Raw genomic sequence first — 26,357 nt, forward strand, 5'->3', positions numbered from 1 at the left:
CCCAAGAAGAAGCTAAAACAATAAAAAATAGTAACAACTTCAGGGTTTGCAATTTCTTAATAGTGATCTGGGGAAGTGTTTGAAATAGATCCTGGAGGTGCCAGGCACAGAAGGCAGGAGCACTTTTGATTCCAGGTATATCTGCATATGCAATTATACTTTCAGACACTGGACCCAGTCGTCCACCTCGGCTTGTGGAGGTTCTATTTGCTTATTTGCTGAGTGGAACCAGACCAGATGGTAATCTGCACAGAATATATTGTAAACACAAGAAATGCCCTTGTGCGGTGGAGAAAAACCTCACAGAAAAGACAAGGACAAGAGTGCCAGGGTGGTTTCGTCAAGTGTGACCTGCTCATACAACACACAAGTACATGTTCCCTAAGGGCTGTCACCTGTGTACTGCCAAGGTGACCCAGATGAATTCTTCCCCACCAACCTGTTGAGTTTTGAGGGCAGAGTGCTTTTATGGCAGAGGTTGCACACTAGTTAGGCAAGCTGAAACCCCTGACATTGTAACCTCCAGACCACCTCTAATCTCATTGTAATCCCACTGCCTACTAAAGGACACGACCTTCAGAGCCTTGAGAGTTGACATTTGCCATGACTCATGGAAAGAACCATGAAAAAAAGGGGAAGGAGGTGACTCACCAATGGCTGAAATATCTCCAGCTAATCCCAAAAGTCATGAAACATCACCCCCCCCCCCAACACAGAGAGAGAGAGAGAGAGAGAGAGAGAGAGAGAGAGAGAGAGAGAGTCCGTCTCTTCTTATTTCTCTTATCCTGTGACTTCCCAAACTTCCAAAAGCTAAGAAGCTGATTTATGAGCCTGTCACCTCGCTCTCCTAGTCCTCAGCCAATGATAAACTTTCCTCCTATTCAATCAGCACTTGGTTCTTTTATCAATTCCAAGAGGAAAAAGAAGCCTGTTTGGGTCAAAGAAAGAAAGTGGCCCAGATGACATTTCCTTCCTTAAATAATGGAAAAATACATTGTTGATCCACATTTCCAAACCCTTAGTTAGGTGAATCTTGGCTCTTCTGTCTCTCTGGTGCGACATTGAATCCACAGGCAGATTACCGTGGCTATGCCTTTATAACCAAAACTCATCTGGTCCACTGACTTGTCTCCTCCGGGCTGCTACCCAGGGCTTGAGAACTGTCCCCCTGAATCTTCTGAAGTTCATCCTTATCATTCCACTGTGGAGACAATGGCTACAGTGGCCTGTGCTGTGTCTTTTGTTCAATAACCAATCTCTAGTTATCTGATAGCAACTGGATTTCTTATAATTCAATTCAATTTAACACTAACTCTCAAAATTATCATGTATCCCCACATGTTAAAGATTTAGTCCCATGATATTGCCTCCACTTCAGAACCTAGCCACAGCTGGCTGGGATCTCCAAGATACCAGGATACCAGGACTTCTGTGCAGACTGTATTTGAACATTACACCAATTCATTCTCTCCCCTCCCTATGTCAGATAATTTGCTAGTGTGATTTGAAGATCTCTGGAGTGTGCCACATTTGCCATTCCAGCTTTCTAATGAACAGGGACATCCTCAGAAACCATCAAGCTGAGGAGATGCAGAGAGAGGGGGCAAGGAATGAGGCAGCATGTTACACCCTCTTCAGAGACCCTACTTTGATGTACAGATGTGTTCACTGACTCGAAAGCTCTCCCAGCCTCTGTATTTCAAGCTTTAGTGGAAATTCCATTATACAAGCACAACTGATTAAATAATTCCCATTGGTGAATGAACCACATTCCACCCTTGAGAGGTGGAGCAAGACTAAAAGATACAACTTCAGACCTGTGCTTGACTTTGCTGGTGATCAGCAGCTGCTCTGAAACGCTATAGCATTTCCTCAATCCTCCATCATCTAATTAGCATACAAACACTCCTGCCACGGAGCCAAGGGCATTCATTCTTTTTTGAATATACAGTTCAGAATATTAAGCTTATTCACCTGATCATAAAACCGGTCTCCAGAAGTTTTTCATCTCTCAAAACTGAAATCCTATCCATTAAGAAACTCTTCATTTTGCTACCTACTCCCCACCACACACAAATGAATCCCTAGTAGCTGCTATGAATTTGACTATGTTTAAGTGTTACATGTACGTAGAATGATGCAGCGTTTGCTTTTTGGGCAATTGGCTTATTTCACTTATCATAATGTCTTCATTAGCTAATATTACTCCTCCTTAAAGCAGGAGTATGCATGCTGTGTGTGTGTGTGTGTGTGTGTGTGTGTGTGTGTGTCTTTGTGTGTGTATATATAATCATATGTGTCTATTCATTCACCATCTGTTGAATTTTGGTTGTTTCCACTTCTCAGTTATGGGTAATGTTGCTAAGAACACAGGTGTATAAATACCTTGGAGACTCCAATTTAAATTCTCTTGAGTGGGGCTGAGATGACAGAGTTGGTAAGTGCTTACCTTGCACTGAATTTGGATCCCCAGCAAGCCATGTAAGAAGTCAGGCACAGCAGTGCACTCACTGGTAGAGCAGAGGTGAACAAATCCCTGAAACTGATTAACCACCTAGTCTAGTGACATCAATGAGTTCCCTGTTCAGTGAGAAACTCTGAAAAATAAGGACAGTGATCAAGAAAGACACTAGTTATTGACCTCCAGCCTCAGTATGCACAGGTACACTCCCACTCTACCCCTCATACATAGATAGATAGATAGATAGATAGATAGATAGATAGATAGATAGATTCTCTTGACTGAACCTCAAGATTAGAGTTACTGGATCTTATGATAATTCTTTTCTTAATGTTTTGGAAAACTATGTATTATTTTCCATAGTGAAATCACCATTATACAATCCTACCAATAGGGGACAATGTTTCAACTTTTCTACATCTTCACCAAAACTTGTTTCCTGGGCCATATTTGTTAGTTTTTTATGTTAGCTTCCTTAGTTATGCTTTTACTGCTGTGAACAAACACCATGACCAAGGCAAATGTCATAAAGGACAACATTTAATTGGGCTGGCTTACAGGTTCAGAGGTTCAGTCCATCATCTAGGTGGGAGCAGGGCAGCATTTATGCAGGCATGATGCAGGCAGAGCTGAGAGTTCTACATCTTCATTTGAAAGCTGCTAGTGAAAGACTGACTTCCAAGCAGCTAGGATGAGGGTTTTATAGCCCACATCCACAGTGACACACCTACTCCAACAGGGCCACACCTTCTAATTATGCCACTCCCTTAGCAGAGCATATACAAACCATCCTAATAACCATGATATGACATTAGGCATTTTAATGTTTGTTACATTTACATACCATCTTTGGAGAAATTTAGGTCTTTGCCTACTTTTAATGTCTGTATACTTAATGTGTGGCTCAAGACAAGTCCTTGGCCAGTGTGGCCCAGTGAAGCCCAAAGTTAATATATCCCTAACCTAAAGCAGCCATAAGGAAGATGTAATGTGGAAGACACTTAAGATGTAGATAGACATTTTAAGGATCTGTAAAGTGGAAACTTACAGTTTGTTTGGAAAGTCAGTTATTGTCAAGTGATGTTTTGCTGGGACACACAAGTGAAAGTATGTTTTGCTAAAGTAGACACATGAAAGGATGTTTTGTTGAAGCAGACACAGGTGAAAGGATGTTTTGCTAGAGCAGACATGCAAAAGGACATGTGATATTTAGAAAGAATATAAATATGACCCCACAGACAGTGGGAGCTGGAGCATTGGTTCTCTCTGCTCCACCTCACTATTCTTCACTGACAGCATGCATATATTGGTTCCTCTTACATTGCATTGTTGAGCTTTGCTTATGGTGAGGTCATAGAGAGAAACTTAGCAAAGAACTTCTCATGAGGTTCCTGCAGCTTCTTGTAGTTTCCAACTGGTTGGTGAGCTTTGAAGTTTCTTCTGGATTGAACTGCGCTTGCTGATTCCTGCATGGTGCCTGCTGAGTGGACTGAACTGCTGCTGCTGATTTGTGTTGGTGTTTAGCTAGAGGACTGGACTGCAGATATCCTGACAATGAAGAGTACACTCATCCCCAAAGCACTATTTCTAAATAGGTCTACTTCTCCTGTGTCCTAATAACTTGTCTTTCCCAATACCTCTGGTAGGTGGTGGGCTAGAAGGGAGGTTGAACCCTTATTAAAGTAGGTTGAGAATAATTTATGCCCACAGATATGTAATTTTGGAAATGTTCAGGCAATGCACAGAAAGTTAAGCACAACAGCTGAAGAAAATAATAAATACAGAGATTTAACTTGGATCCTGTCCACTATCACGTGGGTTCTGTTTTCTCTTGAGACTTTGTAGAAGTCATGTTTGGACTGAAAAAGAAATAATTGACAAGAGACTATGTTTACTTTATTAAGAAAATTAAGCCGGGCGTGGTGGCGCACGCCTTTAATCCCAGCACTCGGGAGGCAGAGGCAGGCGGATTTCTGAGTTCAAGGCCAGCCTGGTCTACAAAGTGAGTTCCAGGACAGCCAGAGCTATACAGAGAAACCCTGTCTCGAAAAACCAAAAAAAAAAAAAAAAAATTAATTAACAGGTCAATAGAAAACAGAGTTTGGGACTTTCCACATCTCAACTGCCCACATAGTCTGAACCACAAGGCTAGGTGCAGCTGGTGTGTGATTATTTTATTGATCATCAACAAGACTTAGCTGTCATCTGAAGAACATTAAGCACCTGTGGTCTGCAATGCTGGGTTAACACTATTCACTGTTGCTATTTTTCACACACCAGCTCACTATGAACACACATAAAGACTATGGTGCCGATTTGACTCCTTGTGCCTGGAAGGTAACTGGAAGTTGTGCACTGATGTGAGACTGAAGCCACACATGAGTAGAAACAACAAAAGCATACACATGCTTGTGTGACACTGTGACAACAAAAGCATACACATGCTTGTGTGACACTGTGGCAAGATGTTGTCATCTACAAAGTTCACAATCACAAACCACATAATCAAGCTACAAACAATAAACACACAAAAATTCATGTTTTAGATAAGTTTACGATTTGGGGCCAGAACTAATTCATAGCAATCTTCAACCACAGGTTGGACCAGCCTGCTCCAAGTCTTGCATCTCACACATGTACACATACATGTGCATACACACACAAGCAAAGATATATGCACAGATACATGTGCACACCCACATGGGCATACACACACTCATGAAACTACACATACACACATGCATGGACATACACATTCACATGCACAGACATACATACACATAGAGACACGTGCACACATGCACACACAAACACACATGCACACCCACATAGGCATACACACACACACACACACACAAATATATACATACACACATACTTGGACATACGCATGCACAGATATGTAGACACAGACATATGCACACACAGACACATACATACAGACATGTGTGTATGTGTGTGTGTGTGTGTGTGTATGTACCTTATCAAGCCTCAACCTATATGTCAACAACTGAACACCATAAAGAAAGAAGTGTTACTTCCTGATGTTCTCCTGTATCCACATGCAGCTCACACTAAAAGATACAGCAGATTATCATATTTTTGTTTCAAAGGAATATAATTTTTGATACATAAGAAAAGGGGAATCTGTTGTTCTAAAGTCCCATATTTTTATCACATTCCAGCTTCCTTGCTGATATCCTGAGATGTCTACTTCTTTTTAATTAATGCCACATACTTTGGAATTTTATTAGACAATTTCACATATATTATACCCCACACTCCCTCTTATCTTCTTCTTGTCCCTATCAACCCTCCTCCCTACAAGTCCTTTGCCTGTGTTCATTCTTGTTTTAATGTGTTTTGTTCTCTTAGGATTCCCTGATTCAGGACCAAGCACATGACCATGGGTATGGAACTCTCCACAGGAGCCTGCTGGGCCCACTGGCAAGTACACAAGTCAAGTCAACAATTCCATGCCCCATCATCCTCATGGACAGATGCTAGTCTAACCCCAAACACAATATTCCTCCTTTCAGTAAACTATGAGGGATTCAGAGACTTGTGGCTGCTCAATGTGCAATGAACGACAGTTGAGTGCTCAGCCTAAAGAGAACATTTATACCACCCCCCTCCAAGACTCTAGGAACATTGCAGAAGAGGGGGCAGAAAGAGATGCTGCAGAGAAGGGCTGTGAGATGCTACTTCTGGGCATGACACAGCAGTTGTTGTTTCCACTGGGCCTACATGAGCTTGGGCCCATCAATAGTCAGTCATGTATAAAGGAGGGGACCAATTGACCCTATCTCTCATGAACAGGCTATTAGTTCCTACTTTTATCCTTTCTTTTCTGTTTAAAGGAGTTTCCCACCATCATTTTTATACAAGTAATGTTAGGCAATAAATTCTCTTAGATTTTCTTCATCCATTACATTAATATCATGATCGATCTCTCTCTCTTTATTCCTGAAAAATATGCACCCTGGATTCAGCATCGGGGCTGGGAGGTCTTTCCTTTCTGTCTCGAGAAAATTCTGTGCCGCTTCCCTCTGGCACTATTATGCTGAGAAATGCACTAGTCCTCTATTTTCTCCCTGTTGCTTTTCCTCTAGCTTTCAAGATTGTTTCTTCCTTTAGTTTCGGAAGGCTAATATTGGTATGTGCTGGCACAACTTGGATGGCTTCATCCTGCCTAGAATTTGCTCAGCATTTTCAATCTTCAGGTTTATATCTCTTAGCAACTTTGGAGGCATTAAGCCATTACTTCTTCAGGTGCTCTGTCAGCCATGCTCTTTCCCGCCCCTCTGAAATGCGAATGACACAAACAATAGATTTGCAGTAATAGTCTCCTGTATGCCTGAGGTGCTGTTCAAGTTTGGTGACTACTTTTCTCTCTGTTGTTTAGATTAAGCAATTTCTACTGCTTGAGTTTCTCTTGTCCTCACACTCCCCCCTCTTTGCCCCTCTACTCCCACCCCCCAACCCTCACCCCCCACGGATCGAATTCACTGGGGATTATATTAACACCTTCCTTTTTCAATCCTAAATTTGCACTTTGTTGTTTATACTATTTCATTGAGGCATCTATTTCTTCACACACTACATATTGTTGATAATTGTTCCTTGAGTCACTTTTATTATTGTGTTGGAGAAGTCTAAAATTTCTGTGTCAACATGAACTGGTTGTCATTTTTCATTACATTTGATATTTTTCTAGATCTTCTTACAAGATGACTTTTAATATTTTTATTGATTATATGAAAATGTCACACACTTCTACATAACATTTGATTATGTCTGTCCATCACTGCTCCTCCCTGAATTCCTTAGTGCCCTACCCCATCTCCCTCAGATGAATAACTTTTTAATTGAATATTATTATTTACATTGTGAAACTCAAAATATTCTTTAAACTTTTTCAGTTGTAAGTTTTGAAGTTTCTCTGGTAAGGAGAAGGGGGCTCTTCCTTGTTGGCTCTTTGCTGACAGGAAGCTGGAAGGAGAGAAGCCCAGACACATTGGGTTTCTCTGGGACTGAGCTGAATGGTGAGTGTCAGTGATCTGAGAAAAACCACACCAGGCTGGGAGTCTTGTCGAAGCAGGTGCTTTAATGTGGTAGCAATTTGCTTATATAGACAGGGCAAGTAGGTGGGGATAGAAGAATGGGGTAAGATGACCTATGGGATGGTGTGAGATGACAAGGGGTCTGGGGTGATCTCTCAGGGCCTATAAGAAATTTATACATCAGCGGTAGCTAAGCAGAGTCGTGCTGAGTCATTCTCAAGCAGAAGGAAATGACAGGTCTCGAGCCAGGCTCAGGTTTGTCTTCAAGGTTCAAACCAAGGCCAAATAGGGCCCAACACTTCCTAGCTCCTACCAAGTGGGAGTAAAAGTTAAAGATTCCTGGTCCATCAACTCTTAGTGTTTGGGGGCCCTCATTTCTGTTAAGCAGAGGGGGACTCCCCTTGTGGCCTCCATTGACACCACGTCAGAGGTGACATCAATACTACTAGGCAGTAAAGATTCAGCTCTCTCTTTTTTCTGCTTTCATGCCTACCAGAGAAGAAGAGGAGGGGCCCTTGTAATAACTGCAGACTTTGGGAGAATTCCAGAGGCTTTTCCAACACTACAGGACACAAGGTCTCTCTTGCTTTTCTGTCACATCATCTCTTTGGAGTAAGTCTTGGGTCCTTTGTACAGGTCTTGAAGATGGCAGTTAAATTTCCCAACTTGGCATTTGATGGTGAAGGAGTAGGGAGCCATTCTTTTCCCATGTGCTCCGCTAGAGCTGCCCATGTGTCTTCTACCTTGATCAGTTTGAATCTGCAATGCTCCACGTAGACTTGTGTTTTGAGCATTAAAGCCCAGCTTACAGAGATTTTTCAGGCTCTGGAGCCTGTAGGAAGTGGACCTTCCTGGGAGCCACTAGAAGCAGGCTTGCTTTGTTTGTTTTTGTTTTACTGGGTCAAGGGTCTCACTACATAGCCTTTGTCAGTCTAAAACACTGTGTAAACACTGGCCTCAAACTCAGAGATCTGCCTGCCTCTGCCTCCTGAGTGCTCATATTAAAGAATTAGGCCACCACACACCACAAGATCAGAATTTTGAAGGTTATCTCTGCCCCTGTTTCCAGCCACAGTCTCTGCTTCCCTGTGTGAGTCATGAGATCAGCAGTTGATGCATAGCACCATCAATATGGGTGGATCCCTCTTGCCATCATGCCTTCCCCCAAGTAGAGGACTGCAATCCCTCTGAAACTGTGAATCAAACATTTTTCTTCCTTTTAATCATCACCAATTGCAACTGTGTAAATGTTACTACCTGTCTTTCCTGGACTCTTTCGAGTTCTTCTTGGTGTCTCCTTTGCTGTTTGTTTAGGCTATCACATCTGTTGTTAGTTGCAGGTTGTCAGCTTCATTTGTGGTAAGAGAGAACACTAGCAGTACTTACATGTCTGAAGCTAGCTGAACTCAGTTTCTTCAGTAGGTGAGGATGCCCAAGTAGCAATTGAACTAATAGCTGCTGGAAGGTGGTTGATCATTGAATTCCTAAGGACAAAGGAATCAACAGCTCTAGTCCTACTTGGCTCATATGATTAATCATGTCATGAGTCTGAAAACAGGACTTGTGAGGAGAAAAGAATGAATCCTATTTCTGAAGGCCTAAGTTTTCTGTGGATGCATAGCTCCTGGGGAATATGCACATGGAGATGACACAAACGTATCCTTGGGATGGTCTGCCTTCCTGTGGCCAGAGGGACTAATGACCAAGGTAACTTACTAGCCACTAAGGACATAAAAACACCAGTGCTGCTTGGAAACTCATGGGCTGCAGCTGCTACGTAACAACAACAATAAAAATAAACACTTCTGAATTCAAGGGAGCTTTAAGGGAAACATCTGGCCAGTATGTACTGGGAACAGTTTTGGTGGGGATGTGATCCAAGTATATAGAGATGTCACGGCCTTCCTTCCTACCTCCCAGCAACCCTAAGAACATACAAACCCAGGCTTAACTATTCCAGAAACTCTCCCCCTTATTCCTTTGCCCTCTCTGGACCCTTTCATCTTTTAATGAAAGATACAGAGATGAATGAGATGAATCAGAAGCAGTCTTTCCAGCTGTGCTGCCCACAGAGAAAACCACTAGGTGCTCACTAATAACTATTCTGCCATCTCTCATGATAGACTCAGCTTCACCAGCCTTAGCCCACAAGATTTGGATTGCTGAATAAAAAAGGAATAAATGCATTTATTTTTATTGTACTGAAGAGTCTCTGTTCAAACCTTAATACATACTCTAATGGGCAACTCATTTCTGATGTGGTCTCAGGTCCAGGGTTCAATGTTGCTGGAGATTCAATAATATAATTGTTACGGTTTTAAATATTCTTGAGTAAATAAATACTGTAGCCAGTCTTCAGCTGCCACCGATGTGAATGGAAAGGAGCCTGAGAGTCCATGAAAAGATTGCTCTGAGGGAGACGTACAGTTAGCAGGTATGGTTTCCTGTTCTTCCACTTTAAGAAGAGTATGGCAGTAACCAGATTCCTCTGAAGCCAGATAGATGGCTAAGTTCTAGCCAAGAGGATGTGAGCATGAGAAAGTTTCAGATTGAGCTCCTATAAGAGGGTACCCTCTGTTATCTTCATCTATAGTGCAAACACAGAGGGGGACAACAGGTAGCAGTGTGGAGATAGCAGAAAAGTAGCCCACAGTAAGATAGGGGAGAAGTTCTATCTTATTTAAAATACTTTTGATGGGTACAGAGAGAGATGTCACTTTTACAGTCTTAGTCCATTTCTTGTCATAATAAAAAGAGTGAGTTTAATACTTGGGTTTTGTTTGTTTTAATGAAGAGGTTTGTTTAGCTCAGTTTTTGAGGCTGAAAGTCCAAAATCAGGAAGATTCAGCTACTTGGTTTTCATGGTGGAATGCAGTAAGTTGGCGGGAACAAAGACTGGAGATTGCTTGATGAGGAAGTCAGGGAGATTTAAGCATCAAGTTTGCTGGTTCACTATGGTAGTGCATGCTCGTGGGAGCTAACCAAGGTCCTGAGAAAATTCTAATCTAGTAATCTCTTTTGAGTCTGTTACAATGACCCAGTTACCTCCTGTTAGATTCTATTAAAGGTGCTACTATCTCCTACCACCCTCACTTATCACCACACTGAAACACTGAAGACTAAACTCCTAGTGTGCAAAATTGTTGAGGGGCACACTCAGGTCATATCTAAACTACATCAGGGAGCCCAATCAATGTTCTAACTGATCACACATTATGTTGTCAAAATGTAACAGAGACGGGGGGAGGGGGGGACAGAACACGGCTTGAGAATCAGGAGAAGGCTTCAGTAAGGTCACTGATGGGTGTGTGATTTGGACAAGTCCATTTGCTTCTGTGGGTTTCAATTTCATTTTCTAAAACATAGTCTGGACAGATAAGATCAAGACAAGAGCATGCCATGCCAAACACAGTAGTGCACCAAAAAAGAAAGAAAGAAAGAAAGAAAGAAAGAAAGAAAGAAAGAAAGAAAGAAAGAAAGAAAGAAAGGGAAAGAAAAGAAAAAACAAAAAGAAAAAGAAAAAGAAAAAGAAAAAGAAAGAGGGAGGGGGGAAGGGAGAGAAAGAGAGAGAGAGAGAGAGAGAGAGAGAGAGAGAGAGAGAGAGAGAGAGAAAGAATGAGTAAAATTGAGTGTGCCAGAGGTGAGCAAACCATCAGCAGCCATCTTCCTAACATGCATTTTACAGGAAGGAACCCATGCTTTTTCTCTCCTCTCCCTCCCCACCCTTGGTGTTATTCTCTAAGACATTTGTGTTTTTGAATAAACCTTACACATTGAGTGCCAAAATTCCATCTGCATCTTCCTGCTGAGAAGTCATAATGCCATGTTTATGACACCAGGCTCTGTTTCCATGGGGACGCTTGTGTCAGTGTAATTGTAGCAGATGACTTCTGGGTATGTTTGAGAAGATGGTTGAAAGCAATGGAAAATCTTCCGATGCACACATTTATTTTTTGATGTTCCGATAACTGACAGCCACAAGAATGATGTTGCTGAAAATAGCAAGCATCAGGCAGAGAACTCAAGCGCCTGCAATCATCCTCCCCGGTGGCAGCGGCCACTTACTCCCCCAGACCTTCCTCTCTGAAGGTTTTGGTCTGTATCCTTTTCCTCTTTTGTTTGTTTGTAATGCAACAACATTTACATGCGCACATTGCCAGACTCTATCTGCTCTGCCTGGAGCCTCCTGTCTCCCACCTGGGTGGGACTGGGCTTCAGGAGCCTGAACAATGGCATCTTATTTAAATTCACCACTCAAATTCAGTCTTCCACAGAAGCCATCCCTCCCACTCTATCTGCAAATCTGGAAACTTAAATGTAGAGTCTCTTTGTGAGATTTCCTACAGAGGGGAAAATAGCCATTTAAATGTGTGTTGTGGGCACTGTGAGTTTGGTGAAAATACCATTTTTAAAAAAGAAAAACTAATTTGTTTTCAATATAAAATCGTGGTTTTAAAAAACTTTTCCTGATTATAAAAGTAATTTGGGTCCATTGTGTAAAAAGAATAAATAAATAACAACAATAATTGAACATTGAAAAACGCTATAATAAAAGGTATCCCCACCCAAAGAGCTAGGTCCTATAAAAACATCATTTCATTACAAAGTTTTTTCCTGGATTTTAAATATAAAAAGCATGAGTATTTACATAAGTTGAAGCCTGTGATACAGTTCAGACTGAAATGCAAAGATGGTTACAACACAACCCCTAAGCTGTGAGCTCTCTCCCTGTTATCCTTGCCACTCCCTGGGCAGTACACCTTCTCTATCTCTGAGTTAGAGCAGGCTTACAGATCGTCAGTAGACAGACATAATGTCCAGCTAGGTCCATGCACAAATCACAACTAGTTTGGCCACTCCCAGACTTCTGTGAAGAAGCCCAAGAAAGCCTGGAAGAAGAGCCTTCTGGTTGGGAAGTAAAGACATCAGGTTGGATGAGCCACCAGCCGGGTATTCTGCCCCAGCTTGCACAAGCTGTGGGCCATACACAAACCATCCAGGGAGCCCCCTCATCCCATTCTGTACAGAAGCAGAGCCACTTACCTGCTCTATGCCCCTAAAAGAAGTATCTGTCATATTATCAATGACCACAATAAACTTTGAACTTTTTAAAATGTGGGAATAAATCTTAGATGCCCTCATGTGTCTCCAGCATGTGCTGATTAACTCAGCCCTCGTATGTGTGCTTAAGCATCTCCCCCGAGCGATGCTCAAGTGGACAGCTCTTTACGTACATCTGCTCAGAAACATCAGACTTGAAGAATGAGACTCCTGAGACAAAAGAGATTGAAGTTATTTTTGGTATCATCAACCTGATTATGTTAAAGAAGTAGACATATTTGTCTTCCCCCTCTCCAGGATCTCTGAAGAGATTCTCCCCCACATTTTTCTCCATCCTTCTATAATCCCAGACAAGATGCTGTGGTTGGTGTAATCTAATTTCTATCATTCAGTTATTATATTTGATAAATTGCTCATTTATAAAGAGTAAAAGTCATTCAAAACACTGGGCCTGGAATTCTGGGCCTGGAACCTGAGCACTGGGAACTTGGGGCAGGAGGATCACAATGAGAAGACCACCTGTAATTTATTGTGATCCTATTTAGTGTAATCCTATCAGAAAACAACAAACCTCCTCAAATAAGAACACAAAAACTAAACAACAAAAAGTCATTTAAATCATATTTGCTTTATAACACAGTTATGAATGCATATAGTCTACACCTGTATACAACACTAGCAAGACTATGTATTATATTATTACGCGTGGCATCGTATAGAATAGTTTATGCTCCATCGTATTATACGGTGTAGTACATTTTATGCATAAAAGTATGTTAAATTGAGTGTCTTGCTATTCACCAGCATGTCCTTGCCTTCTTCTTAGTCCTCAATTTAAGAAAAAGAAAAAGTAGCATCCATTTCTGAGGAGAAATCTGGATTTGTGGTAATCTGATCTATTTCCCCCACCACGCATCTCCCTGTGCAACAATCATGAGAACACTTTAGTAGGGAGACTCCATAATATCCAAATGGAACCGTTAGCCAGCTCAATGAGACCACTTGCCTGGGAAGTCTCCCAGGTCCTCACAGTTTGCATATCCAAGAAGTGATTTTTTTTAATATTAATATTGAGACATGAGGTAGTTTATAAATAGAGTAACCTCATCGTAAGTGTCTTACGCTCTTCTCATGTACCTTTTCCCAGATCCCAGACACACAGGCACACATATTTACTGATAATATTCCAAAGAAAGATAGTTTAAAACAATTATTTGACATACATATATGTCATTTTAGCCTTTATTAGAAACAGAAACAAATATATCTGCTAATAAGGCAGACATACTTGTTTATTTTTATGAAAAAGCATTAAATCACACCTGAATCTTCAAAGCTATCGGATGCTAAGCAGCTTCAAGGTTTCAGGGGTTGATCATTGTTTTGGGAAATGGCTGAAGGCCACCCCTTCATATAAATACACAGTACAACACAGCAGAAATATGTTTAGGCCATTTCAGAAACTGCTGAAAATTCTGTATTAACCTCAAGCCAGAATCCTTTTTTTTTTTTTTAATAGAGGAAGCAACTACATAGTAGTTTTGTTTTTCAAATAAGCAGCCTAATGTGCTATGGGCTGAGAAATGACAGCAGAGACATATTAAAAGCATTTTTCCATAATTAAACTGTTAGATATCTAAAAGAGCAGAACCATTGTACATGCTTTAAAGCCACGGACATTCTTAACATAACACAAGTCTGGAATCTGAGCCAAATGTCCCCAGCAAGGTTCTTCCCGCAGAACGGTGACAATGCCAGCAGGGTGTTCGTTGTGTGTGCTCAGAACCAAGGCTTCCATGCACTCCCTGGAGGGAACATGGATTCATAAGCACTTGATTTTAAGTTGTTCATCGTGGTGCACACCCACAGCTGTGTGCTGGGCCCCAACTGCCCCAATGCAATGCTTGTGTGAACAGAGACAAGCTTTTCCAATTAGAATTTACTCAATGCTTGGCTCCACCGTTTGTTGTTTGAGTCCACCCACACTCACATGGTCATCAATGCTGATGATGTGGCTGCCTTCAGAGAAGGGTTAAAAACCTGGTCCCAGCTTTCTGTGTTTTGTCTTCATGCTCATATTGCCATAAGATTAGCAATGTGTGCATGTACTTTGATTTTACTTTGTTTTGTAAAAACAAATAGACTGTTTTACATCCTTATGTCTTACTCCACACTAAGTGGCAGACAAAACCACCCCCTGTAGCTCTAAATCATTCACTTTACTGACTGGCTCGGTGGAATGTTGCGTGTGTGCAGTAGAATTTACTGGATATTTGCCTGTTGATGGACACCCACTGTCATCTGGTTTTGTGCTGTTAGACACAGCACAGCAATAAACATTTTATTGTGTCAGTATGTCTATTTTGATTTCCACTGGTATTCTCAGTAGGGACCAAGTAAGGTTAAATGATACATATGATGTGATTTTATTTTTCATAGATGTTAGATTATTTCTGCCAAAGACCATGACATGGAACACTTCTATCATTCTATCAGGGGGGGGGGGGTTCCTTTTAGTCCTAGGAGTACAAAGTGCTAGAGCTTTTTCTAATATAATAAGTATAAATTGCCCTTTGAACCTGTATTCTTCTGGCTACCAGTGACTTTAGTCATCCCTTCATATGCCTTTAGCCTTCTGAATTTGCTCCTCTGTTAGACCTCCTTAGCTAGTTTTTAAATAGTTCGGGGTATTTTCTGATAGTTTGGACAAGTATTTTGAATATATGGATTACTTACATCTCTGTCATTCATACTACATGATATTTTTCTTGATAGTCTTGTAATTTTAATTGCATTTAGTCATATAAAAATAATTATCATTTCTTCCACTATGCTTTCCCCAACTCCCCATACTAGAGGCTAAGTCTAAGGCACTGTCAATGTTCAGTGAGCATTTTACCCCTAAGCTATATCCTCAGGCCTCCCTTTTCACTTCGCGAGACAGGTTGTCATGAAGTTGCTCCAGCAGGCCTTGAAATCACAAATAGTGGGAATTAGAGTAATAACATCATATTCTTATTTTAGCTAAGAACTTCCTCCTGGCTCTTAAATTGCAAGATTTCCTTGAGTGTGTTTGGTTTTTCAAACTAGAGTACTTTGGTAATATGAAGTTTACTTTTCCCTTTTAAAATTAAGGTATTAATTGTATACAATAAGCCATCCTTTTTAAGTGCACTGTGTGATAACCTGTGATTACTGGGTAAGATCAGGCAATCATAGTCAATTTGAAACGGTTCCAAAACAAGTGTTTTTCTTGCCCTTGTACCTCCAACACTTAATCTCGGTGATCATCACTTTGCCTTCTGCTGCTGTGGTTTCATGATTTTTCTAGAGTTTCATAGAAGTGGATCACTCAGCATGCATGTGCAGGTTGAATTTTTCACTTACAACATTCTTCAGATTCAAACATAATGTAGAATTCATTCTTATCCTTTGTTTCTTGTTAAAGCCAGAATTCCATGGAACAAATAAACGACCCACAAGTGTACTGCTTGACAATTACAAACCACTTCCCTATCAGCTTTTGTGTGTATATCTTTGTGCAACTATTTTTATTTCTCTTGGGTAAATACATAGGAATGGAATTTTCTGGATCACAAGGTAAAAGACGCTATCATAATTTCTTCTATAGTATTATTTTGAAATTAATTTATTCTTTGAAAATTTCACAGACATGTTGACATTGGCCCTAGTCTCTAGGTTCTCCTTGGCCATGGACCTTTGAACAGGCGCATAGTATTAAACATAAGCTCCCTCACCCATAGTAGGCCTTATGTCTAATAAGAAAATATCTGGTTATCTCTGTTACTATTACATCAATAAGCAGGTTGGTGGCATAATATGCAAAAATTCAAAGCTAAGGAAATTCACTGCTAATTTTTGTCTTCCAGCTGCCAGCACAAAAAGTAACTCCGTACTGTGAAAGCTAGCCATGTTCATATTCTGCAGCCAAGTTATATGGTAAAACAGGGTCTTACTATCCAGTTTTGGTTGGTTATCAACATAAATGGCCTCAACTTTTATAGTGTATGGGGCTTCTGGAGCTGGAGCAACAAATCCCGGCCAACAGCTTCTATGGAGGTGCCCCACTGCTGGCATAGGGATTTCTGTATAATAACCTTGGCTTCTGGAACTGCAATTATCCACCCATGCATAGCATCTCTGTTCAAAGTCCTTTATTATGTTTTATTAGCGTATAAAGTAGTGGATTTCATGTGGCTTCTTTATCCATCCCTCCTGTACCCAGTATTCGCCAGCACTCCTGTTTAAAGCATGCCACCCCAGGATTCCCTCCCGCTAGTCTCATAGCACATGTGTCCTCAAAACTTCATACTCATTAGGACCTTTGCCTCCCCCACGACCCCATTCTCACTTCTAGGTCTCCACAATCATCCCAACCTAAACAAACAAACCCAAAAATTCATAAAATATATTCATGTATAAGGGGTGTGAGAGTCTGACTTTCTGGGATGGAGATAACCTCAATAGGGGTAATTTTTGTAGTTCCAGTCATTCTTATGCAAATTTCACCAGGTCAGTTTTATTTACAAGTGAATAAAATGCCATTGTGTATATGGACCATGTTTTCATTATCTGTTCATCTATATATAGGTGTGGTCTGTTTCCCAGCTATTGTGAGTAGGATGGCAATGAATCGGGATGTGCAAGTACCTCTAGCTGATAAAGAGGTAGACATAGAGTCCTTTGAGCATCCTCAGTGGTGTTGGGTATTGCCAACTTTTCTCAGTGAAATCAGATGTGGGATTTAATAGTTGTTTCTGTGGTAAATAGTGATGTGGAGAATTCTTCCATGGCCTTTTTGGTTATCTTTACATACCTTCATTTGTACAATATCTCTTTACAAATCTGGTCCTTGTTTCACAAAGTACATTCTGGTTTTGTTGTTGAACAATTATTTTATTTTTCAGGTATAATTCTTAGTGTTTTCTAGGTCCAATTCTGTTATCTGATACAGGCTTTCCAAAGCGTTTCTCCTACTCTACAGGTTGCCTGTTTATACGCCTGATTTTTTTTTTATTTCAAAAGCATTTAACTTATACAAAGTCCAAGTTTTTCTATTTTAATTTACATCTTATGCCTTTTTGTATCCTATTCACAAGATTTCCATCTATGTTTTTCTCCTCGAGTTTTATAATTTAAGTTCTTACATTGTGATTCACCTGGAGTTAATTTTGTATAGTGTGGGCAAGGGTGTTAGTTCATATTTTTACATGTGAATATACAACTGCTTTACCACCATTTGAAAAGATTATCTCCTCTCATCTGTCTTGATACTCAACTGACTACACAAACGTGAACTGTCCTGAGCTTTGTCCCATTCTGATGGTCACATGACCGTCTTTATCACAAACTTCGATCACTATGTTTTACTGTAAGTCTTTCATTCAGATACTATGGATTTTTTTTAAAGATTACTCTTGCTTTTCAAGATTATATTAGCTACTAAGTCCATTGCTTTTCAACACTAGGTTTTAGCTCTGCTTAATATCTATTTAAAAGCCTATTAGTTTCCAAAAGAAAGAAACTGAGGCTCTCACATACAGTATCTGGGTGACCGAGCTCAGCTCTAGGGGCATGTGCTAGTGATGGATGGAGTGGCAGGGAACAGGTTTACCTTCTTGCCTGAAATGACTAACAATTGGAGAAAACACCATGGAAGAGCCTCAAGGTGTCAGCCTCTTGGTAGAAGGCAAGCTACAAGCAGGAGGGGCCCTACAGCTGTCCTGGATGGTCTGGAGAGACATTTTTTTTAGTAGACATGCAGGGGCAACCTGGGAAGGGTACATTTTTCTCTCTGTACTGCAGAAATTGGAATGGAAGGGGGTGACTTAGATTCACCAGGTAAGGTGCTAAAGGGGAGAGAGCTGTGTAGCAAAAGGAGTCCAGAGAGCTGCCAAAGTCTCAGTACTGCTGATCACACGGGAGTAAGAATCTTTCTTTTTTTTTTATTTTTAATATTTTTTATTACATATTTTCCTCAATTACATTTCCAATGCTATCCCAAAAGTCCCCCATAGCGCCCCCCACTTCCCTACCCACCCATTCCCATTCTTTTGGCCCTGGCATTCCCCTATATTGGGGCATATAAAGTTTGCAAGTCCAATGGGCCTCTCTTACCAGTGATGGCCAACTAGGCCATCTTTCGATACATATGCAGCTAGAGACAAGAGCTCCGGGGTACTGGTTAGTTCATCATGTTGTTCCAACTATAGGGTTGCAGATCCCTTTAGCTCCTTGGGTACTTTCTCTAGCTTCTCCATTGGGAGCCCTGTGATACATCCAATAGCTACTGTGAGCATCCACTCCTGTGTTTGCTAGGCCCCGGCATAGTCTCACAAGAGACAGCTATATTTGGGTCCTTTCAGCAAAATCTTGCTAGTGTATGCAATGGTGTCAGCATTTGGAAGCTGATTATGGGATGGATCCCTGGATACGGCAGTCTCTAGATGGTCCATCCTTTCATCACAGCTCGAAACTTTGTCTCTGTAACTCCTTCCATGGGTGTTTTGTTCCCAATTCTAAGAAGGGGCATATTGTCCACATTTTGGTCTTCATTCTTCTTGAGTTTCATTCGTTTAGCAAATTGTATCTTATATCTTGGGTATCCTAAGTTTTGGGCTAATATCCACTTATCAGTGAATACATATTGTGTGAGTTCCTTTGTGATTGTGTTACCTCACTCAAGATGATGCCCTCCAGGTCCATCCATTTGGCTAGGAATTTCATAAATTCATTCTTTTTAATAGCTGAGTAGTACTCAACATTGTACTTGAAGTCCTAGCCAGAGCAATTCGACAACAAAAGGAGATCAAAGGGATACAAATTGGAAAAGATGAAGTCAAAATATCACTTTTTGCAGATGATATGATAGTATATATAAGTGACCCTAAAAATTCCACCAGAGAACTCCTAAACCTGATAAACAGCTTCGGTGAAGTAGCTGGATATAAAATTAACTCAAACAAATCAATGGCCTTTCTCTACACAAAGAATAAACAGGCTGAGAAAGAAATTAGGGAAACAACACCCTTCTCAATAGTCACAAATAATATAAAATATCTTGGCGTGACTCTAACTAAGGAAGTGAAAGATCTGTATAATAAAAACTTCAAGTCTCTGAAGAAAGAAATTATAGAAGATCTCAGAAGATGGAAAGATCTCCCATGCTCATGGATTGGCAGGATCAACATTGTAAAAATGGCTATCTTGCCAAAAGGAATCTACAGATTCAATGCAATCCCCATCAAAATTCCAACTCAATTCTTCAACGAATTAGAAAGTGCAATCTGCAAATTCATCTGGAATAACAAAAAACCTAGGATAGCAAAAACTCTTCTCAAGGATAAAAGAACCTCTGGTGGAATCACCATGCTGGACCTAAAGCTTTACTACAGAGCAATTGTGATAAAAACGGCGTGGTACTGGTATAGTGACAGACAAATAGACCAATAGAATCTTTCAAAGAACTGTAAATAAGACTTACAGAGAGTCAAGTCTCTGTTCTCACTATCTGGAGTGGAAATTCTCATAATCCTAAGGATTTTTGCCTCATAGAGGAGAAATTTTACACTAAACCAGATGATACTCTTTTCAAACCTTAAATCAGACCTGGCAGGATCCAATTGTTTTCAGGTAACAGAACTATACCTTCAAATACGGCTCAAGCATATGTGAAAATATAAAAATAATGTAAAGGACCCAAGAAGGAAAATTTGAAAAAGCTTGGCAAATATTTAAAAATTAAGAAGTGAGCAAAGTAGGACACGTACAACCCATAATGAGGAAAGTCAATCAAACTGACCCAGAAACGACACTGACAATAAAGCTACTGAACAAAAGCCTCATGACTGCGTTCTGAGTAGGCAAAAAAGACTGACCATAATGCAGTATGTGGACAACATTTAAAAATAAAACATACAGGTCAGCTCAGCAGGTAAAGGCACTGTTCCCAAGCCTGATGACCTGCGTTCCATACCTGGAACTCACATGGTGGAAACAGAATTGACTACCACACACAAGTTGTCCTCTGACTGACTCGCTCTCTCTCTCTCTCTCTCTCTCTCTCTCTTACACACACACACACACACACACACACACACACACACCCCAAATAAGTACAAGTGAATACGTGAACCATGTAAGTCAAACAGTTTGCTTTCTTCCAATCTTTTTATTCCCCAGTTTTATCACTCAAGCTTAGCACTCTGTCTTCAATTTCATTTAACTCTCTTTTGCCAAATCTGTTTAGATTTTAAATCTAACCAGTGATTTCTAAATATTTTATTTTTGTCAATCCTAGAAAATTCCTACTTTTTCATTTCCTTGTCCATCTGAGACTTTCATTCACTGAGACTCTGAATTTCACTAAAGACAAAATTATCATCATAGAATAGTCACAGATTCTTGAGCTTTTAACGTGTTTTCTTGGTTCTTTTGTGATTGTTTGGGGGTGGTTAGTTGATTCTTTTTGAGTAAAGATCTTCCTATAGTGATGGTGGCCAGGCTGGCCTTGAATGTTCTCTGGACTCAGACTCCAGAGCAGGACTCACAGACCTATAGCACCACAAGTCATCATCTTAGTTCTCTGCGTATTACGTAATTTTTGGATTTTATCCAAAATTATTTAAATTATAGTAACAATTTTATTGTGAGCATTATAGAAACAATTCTAGATTATGTTTTTTTTCTCCTTTGTTCTTGCAGATTCTTCTTTGACTGTTTTAAAAATCCAACTTCTGGTTCTAGAGTCAGCCTTAGTCTAAGTTCAGATCTCAGTCTCCATTGGTGTTGCTTTGAGTCTTCTGCGTACTCATGATTTGGAAGCCAATCATAGCCACACAGAATCCTCTCCCGGATCCTCTTTAGTGTGTGGAGTAGTCCAGATTCAATTTTTTGGCTCCCTAGGCCAGAATGAAGATAGATTTGGCCACATGCTCTGCTCTTGTATTACTTATTTCCCTTCCTGCAAGTAAGTGGCTGCTCCCCACTAGAGTCTCATTCTCTGCTGCCTCGGGCTTTAAGGTCTTAGGTTTGCTTCCTTCAGTAGAGGGCCACTGCTTCTGTCCGTTGTCTCTTGTAAAAATCCCAAGGCTAGATACTTTATAAAGAAAAGAGGTTTACTTAGCTCTGTAGGGGATCATCAGTCCTACAGATTCCACAGCCTCTCTGGTTGTGTCATAACCTAGAATATGTTATGATTACAGAAGTGCTTGTCTACAGAGATTAGACACCAAGAGTGGAAGCTGGAGCAACTCCAGGGGTTAGGCTCACTCTTTATAACGTCCACCTTTAAAAATCGTGCCTCCAATGACTTAATTATCTTGCACCAAACCCCATCTCTTAAAAGTCTCACAACCTCCCAGCATGACCCAGTACAGACTAGGCTTCCAGGACATGAAGCACTGGAGGACACACTTAAACCATAGTAATGTGTAATCTAACATGACTCTATCCCATTATAACTAGAAACTTGGAAGAGCTGTGAGAGTCTTATTTTTAAAGAGTATAAGAATTGAGAGTATAAGAATTGATACAGATGTACAAGTATTCCAACACACTTCATAAACAGGCCATCCTCCTTGGCTCCACAGAACTAACCATTTTTGTCCTATGTCAGGTTTTCAAACACTAATATATACTTTGAAGTCTCTTTTTTTTTCCTGTTGTCTATAAGTGTGGCACTGACTTACAGTGATTTTATTGCATAATATTTAGTTGTGCGTGTGTGTGTGTGTGTGTGTGTGTGTGTCTATGTGTGTTCATGCACATTCCAGAATGCTCATGGGAAGATCAGAGGACAATCTGCCAGAGCCATTCCCTGATTCCACCATGTACATTATGGAGGTAAAACTCAGGCCACCAGGTCAGGCGGCATCAGGACTTTAACCTAGTGAGCCATCTTGTCTACCCATATGAACATAATCCTAGAAGAAAAATTCTCCATCATGATTATTCTTTATGGTCTTCTAGGTTATTCCTAGAGACTTATTCTTTAACATATATTCTGAGATTCTTTTTGAGGTTTCACAAAATATCTGTATTTAGAAGTTGCATAATATCCATATATTCATTTAAGAAGAGCTGACTTAAAATGAGTTCCCATTTAAGGATGAAAGATAGTTCTAATTTCACTACAGTTTTATACTTGTTATCAAATAGCTCCTGTAGCTTTAAGTGTATACTTTAGTCTAAACATTGTATAATTTTCTTTTTATAAATAATTTCTGCATATTTTGATGGGCTTGTTTCTAGAGCAGTCTAATTTGTTTTTCTATACCTTTCCAAACTTTTGGTTTTTTTTTAATAACAATTTTTAATTGTTTCATGGTTTACAAATAACTTTCAGCAATACAATTGTTAACTTTTCCCTCAGTGTTTACATGGTTTATTTCTTGCTTTGTATTGTTGACTCTTTCTTTCTATTTTATTTTATTTTGTTTTGTTTTATTTTATTTTAAGATAGAGTTTCATTCTGGTTTCAAACATGTTATATAGTCAAAAATGGCCTTGAACTCTGCCTCCCAAGTACAGGGATCACAAGCCTCAAGTCCAGTTGTATGCTCACTCAATATTATGCCCTGGCTGTAATGCTCATTCTTTATCATTTGATTAATTGAAATGTGTTTATTTGCTGTTTAAATTCACTTTCTACTGTTTATACATTTGAAGCATTACTTATAGTCATAATTATTTTCTCTTATTGCTTTTTTTATTTATAAGTTCAACCGCTATTAAATTTTATCAAAGAGAAAATGGCAGAAATAAAAACAAACAAGAAAAAAATTGTATCAAATATTTTTATATATACTGCTATGACTTTCTTCTTTGACTATTTGATTATTATTAAATAAATCAATAAATACTGATAGGTGACAACACCAGTCTTTCCTTTCATTGCTTTGATATAAAATCCTGAACAAATTGTCAAAGGTCTAAAAATGCTTCTTTATTCATTAGTAACATTTTTAAAGCAAATTTTATACAAAATTATCAAGAATTGGGATTAAAATTGCACTGACTTTATAAATTGAATGTGAAAGTTTGCATTTTTCCATGGCTTGAAATGTCTAACAAGCACTATGATACTTTATTCTTGGGGCTAGAGAGATGTCTCCGATAGAGATTAAGATTTGGATCCCAGCAGCCATGTAACAGGAGGGGTGTCTTATACATACTTGTAGCTTCCAAAGAGGGCAGAGACAAGACACTCAGTGAGGCTTGTTAGCTTTGACTAGCTCAGGGAAAGACACTGCCTACAAGGAATAGTGATAGAAGACCTCCTCTGGCTAGTGCGGGCATAGACACCCTCACACACATGCAATTACATGCTCACAGACACATAGACACAGAATGAATAAATAATTTTTAAAAGATATTTATCCTCTAGGAAATAAACTCATTTCAGCCATACTAAGCTTACCAGGATAGAATATGAAGTAAAATTTTAGATTCTCTTACAGTCTTTGTTCAACTAACTGTTCCAACTCCTGAGTTATATTTAGTAACTTTATTTTTCTAAAAATTCCCTATTTCCTTAAGGCTCTGAATCTGAATGTCATAGTTACACACAATTCTTATTTGCAATTTTTCAAATGGATATAGCCTCTCGCTCATAGCAAATGTTGCCTATTTTTGTTCTTTATTGCCTTAATTAGGCTTGAAAGCTACGGTGTTTTTTCAAAGGAGCCAATTTCTCCAATTACCTTTTTTCACTTTCTGTTTCACTATTTCAATTTTCATCCCATTAATTCCCTCTTCTTAGTTACTTAGTTTATGTGGTTACTTTTCTTAATTTTAAATGCTGAGTGCTTTGCTTTTGAAGTGTTTTCGTCTTTTTTTTCCTTTAACAATTAATGATTTTCTCCATGACTAACTCCAGTTTTTATGAAAACACAGAAAAGAAATGCCTTTTACAATTGAATGCCATAAACAGTTGATTGCAGTTACCAGGTCAAGCACATGTGATTAAGTTCCTTCGCATATTTCTATTTTTCTTTTAAAGGCCATAGCAGAGGCCTGAGTGCCCAGCTTAGAGTTTCTAGGGACCCTAGGAGCTGCAGGTGCTCTGGGGGAAGTTCTAAGAGGCAGTCAGACATAGAGCTGAGACTGCAATACCAGGAACAGGTAAGCCATTCTACATCATCTGCTGAACTCCCCTCATCTGGAGGGCTCCTCCTGCCCCTCTCTTTCTTCCTGTTTGGCTTGTCTTTTTGAAGAATTCTCCTGCCATTAGACCCGTTGCGGTAGAGTCCCATTTAACTACACCTTTAGCCCCCTTTTCGGTTCAGCACCACTTCCTCCGGATCTCCCCTTTCAGAGCCCTTGGCCCCCAAGTCCCTAGGGCTTTTCCACAATGGCCTCTTTTCTAGGTTGCTTCCTTAACTTCCATAGTTCTGCCCTCAAGCCTGACCTCCTCCAATCACAGCAGTATTTCTCCAAACTCCCACTGTTGCCTCTATTCCTGGAGACAGGCCTCCAATCACCTGCTCTTCTTGCTTGCACTTACTTGCCGGCACATCTATTGAAACCTACTTCTACAGAAGACCCGCTTAAACAGCTAGCCTTGTGGGACCGAGCAACTACTAGATCCTTGAACTTCCAGTTTACAGCAGCCCATTGTTGGGTTAGTCGGACTACAGACTGGTTCAGATGATGAAGAAGAACAGAAAGTGCCTCCACCCCCAGAGCTTCTAAGCCCCTTCCTCCAACTCCTGCTCCTGATGAGTATCTTGTATCCCCCCCCCCCATCACTGGGAAGAAGATTCTTGCCAGCAAAATGCAAGAACACATTTGCATTGGGCTTCTTGGCCCCCACTGGCTGGAGCAGCAGGATTGCTCCATAACAGAGTGATGATGAGGGTTACACACCAAGTCTGGATATTGAGAGCAGTTTAAAGACAGTTTGGGAGAGAAGAGACAGCCATTGGTAAGAAGATTGGTGAACAGGAGATCTGGAAGCCAGAGGAAAATGTGACTTGGGATGGCCTTTCGGGCAGCATGGCCCTGACCCAGCAGGCTGCCCTGACCAACATCACCCTCCAGGAGCAGATCCAGCAAGAAGACTGGCCCTAGCAAGCCCAATGAAATCCCTCAGCAGCCACCACCTTCATGGTTAGCCACCAATATCCCCAGCTCAGCAACCCCCATTGCATCAGTGCCCTGGCCACCTGCAATGCCACCTCTGGTCCCTACCACTGTTGTAGCTACAGTACCTGCCATGCCTCCCCCACCTATGGTATCTGTGGTCTGGCTGCCCCCAGGCTCAGTGATCATCTCTATGCCACCCAACATCCTCATGCCCAGGATCAACATGGTGCCTATGCCTCCTGCAGCACCTCCCATCCTGGCCCCCCACCTATGATTGTGCCAACAGCCTTTGTGCCTGCCCCCACCTATGGTTCTGGTACCAAACCAAGCTCCAATGTCTCCTGTACACCCCCTACCTCCTATGGAAGATGAGCCAAGAAACTAAAGACCAAGGACAGCTTAATGCCTGAGGAAGAGTTCCTGCATAAGATGGAATGGAAGCTGAGTGGGCAGGGTCTGGTCTTCATTCTCCCATTCACAGACCAGGTCTCTGCCATCAAAGTGAAGATTCATAAGCCACAGGCATGCCTGCAGGGAAACAAAAACTATAGTATGAAGGCATCTTCATCAAGGATTCCAACTCCCTGGCTTACTACAACATGGCCATGGCCAGTGGTGCTGTCATCCACTTCACCCTCAAGAAGAGAGGCAGTCAGAAGAAGTAG

At 40.5% G+C, this 26,357-nt stretch overlaps 1 pseudogene; it reads left to right on the forward strand.

Moving 5' to 3' along the window:
- The window catches only part of LOC110300873 (splicing factor 3A subunit 1-like), an 89,427-nt pseudogene extending 63,070 nt beyond the window's left edge, over window positions 1–26,357 (forward strand).

Source organism: Mus caroli, unplaced genomic scaffold, assembly GCF_978045245.1.
Source record: "Mus caroli unplaced genomic scaffold, Mus_caroli_1 scaffold_10, whole genome shotgun sequence".
NCBI lineage: Eukaryota > Metazoa > Chordata > Mammalia > Rodentia > Muridae > Mus > Mus caroli.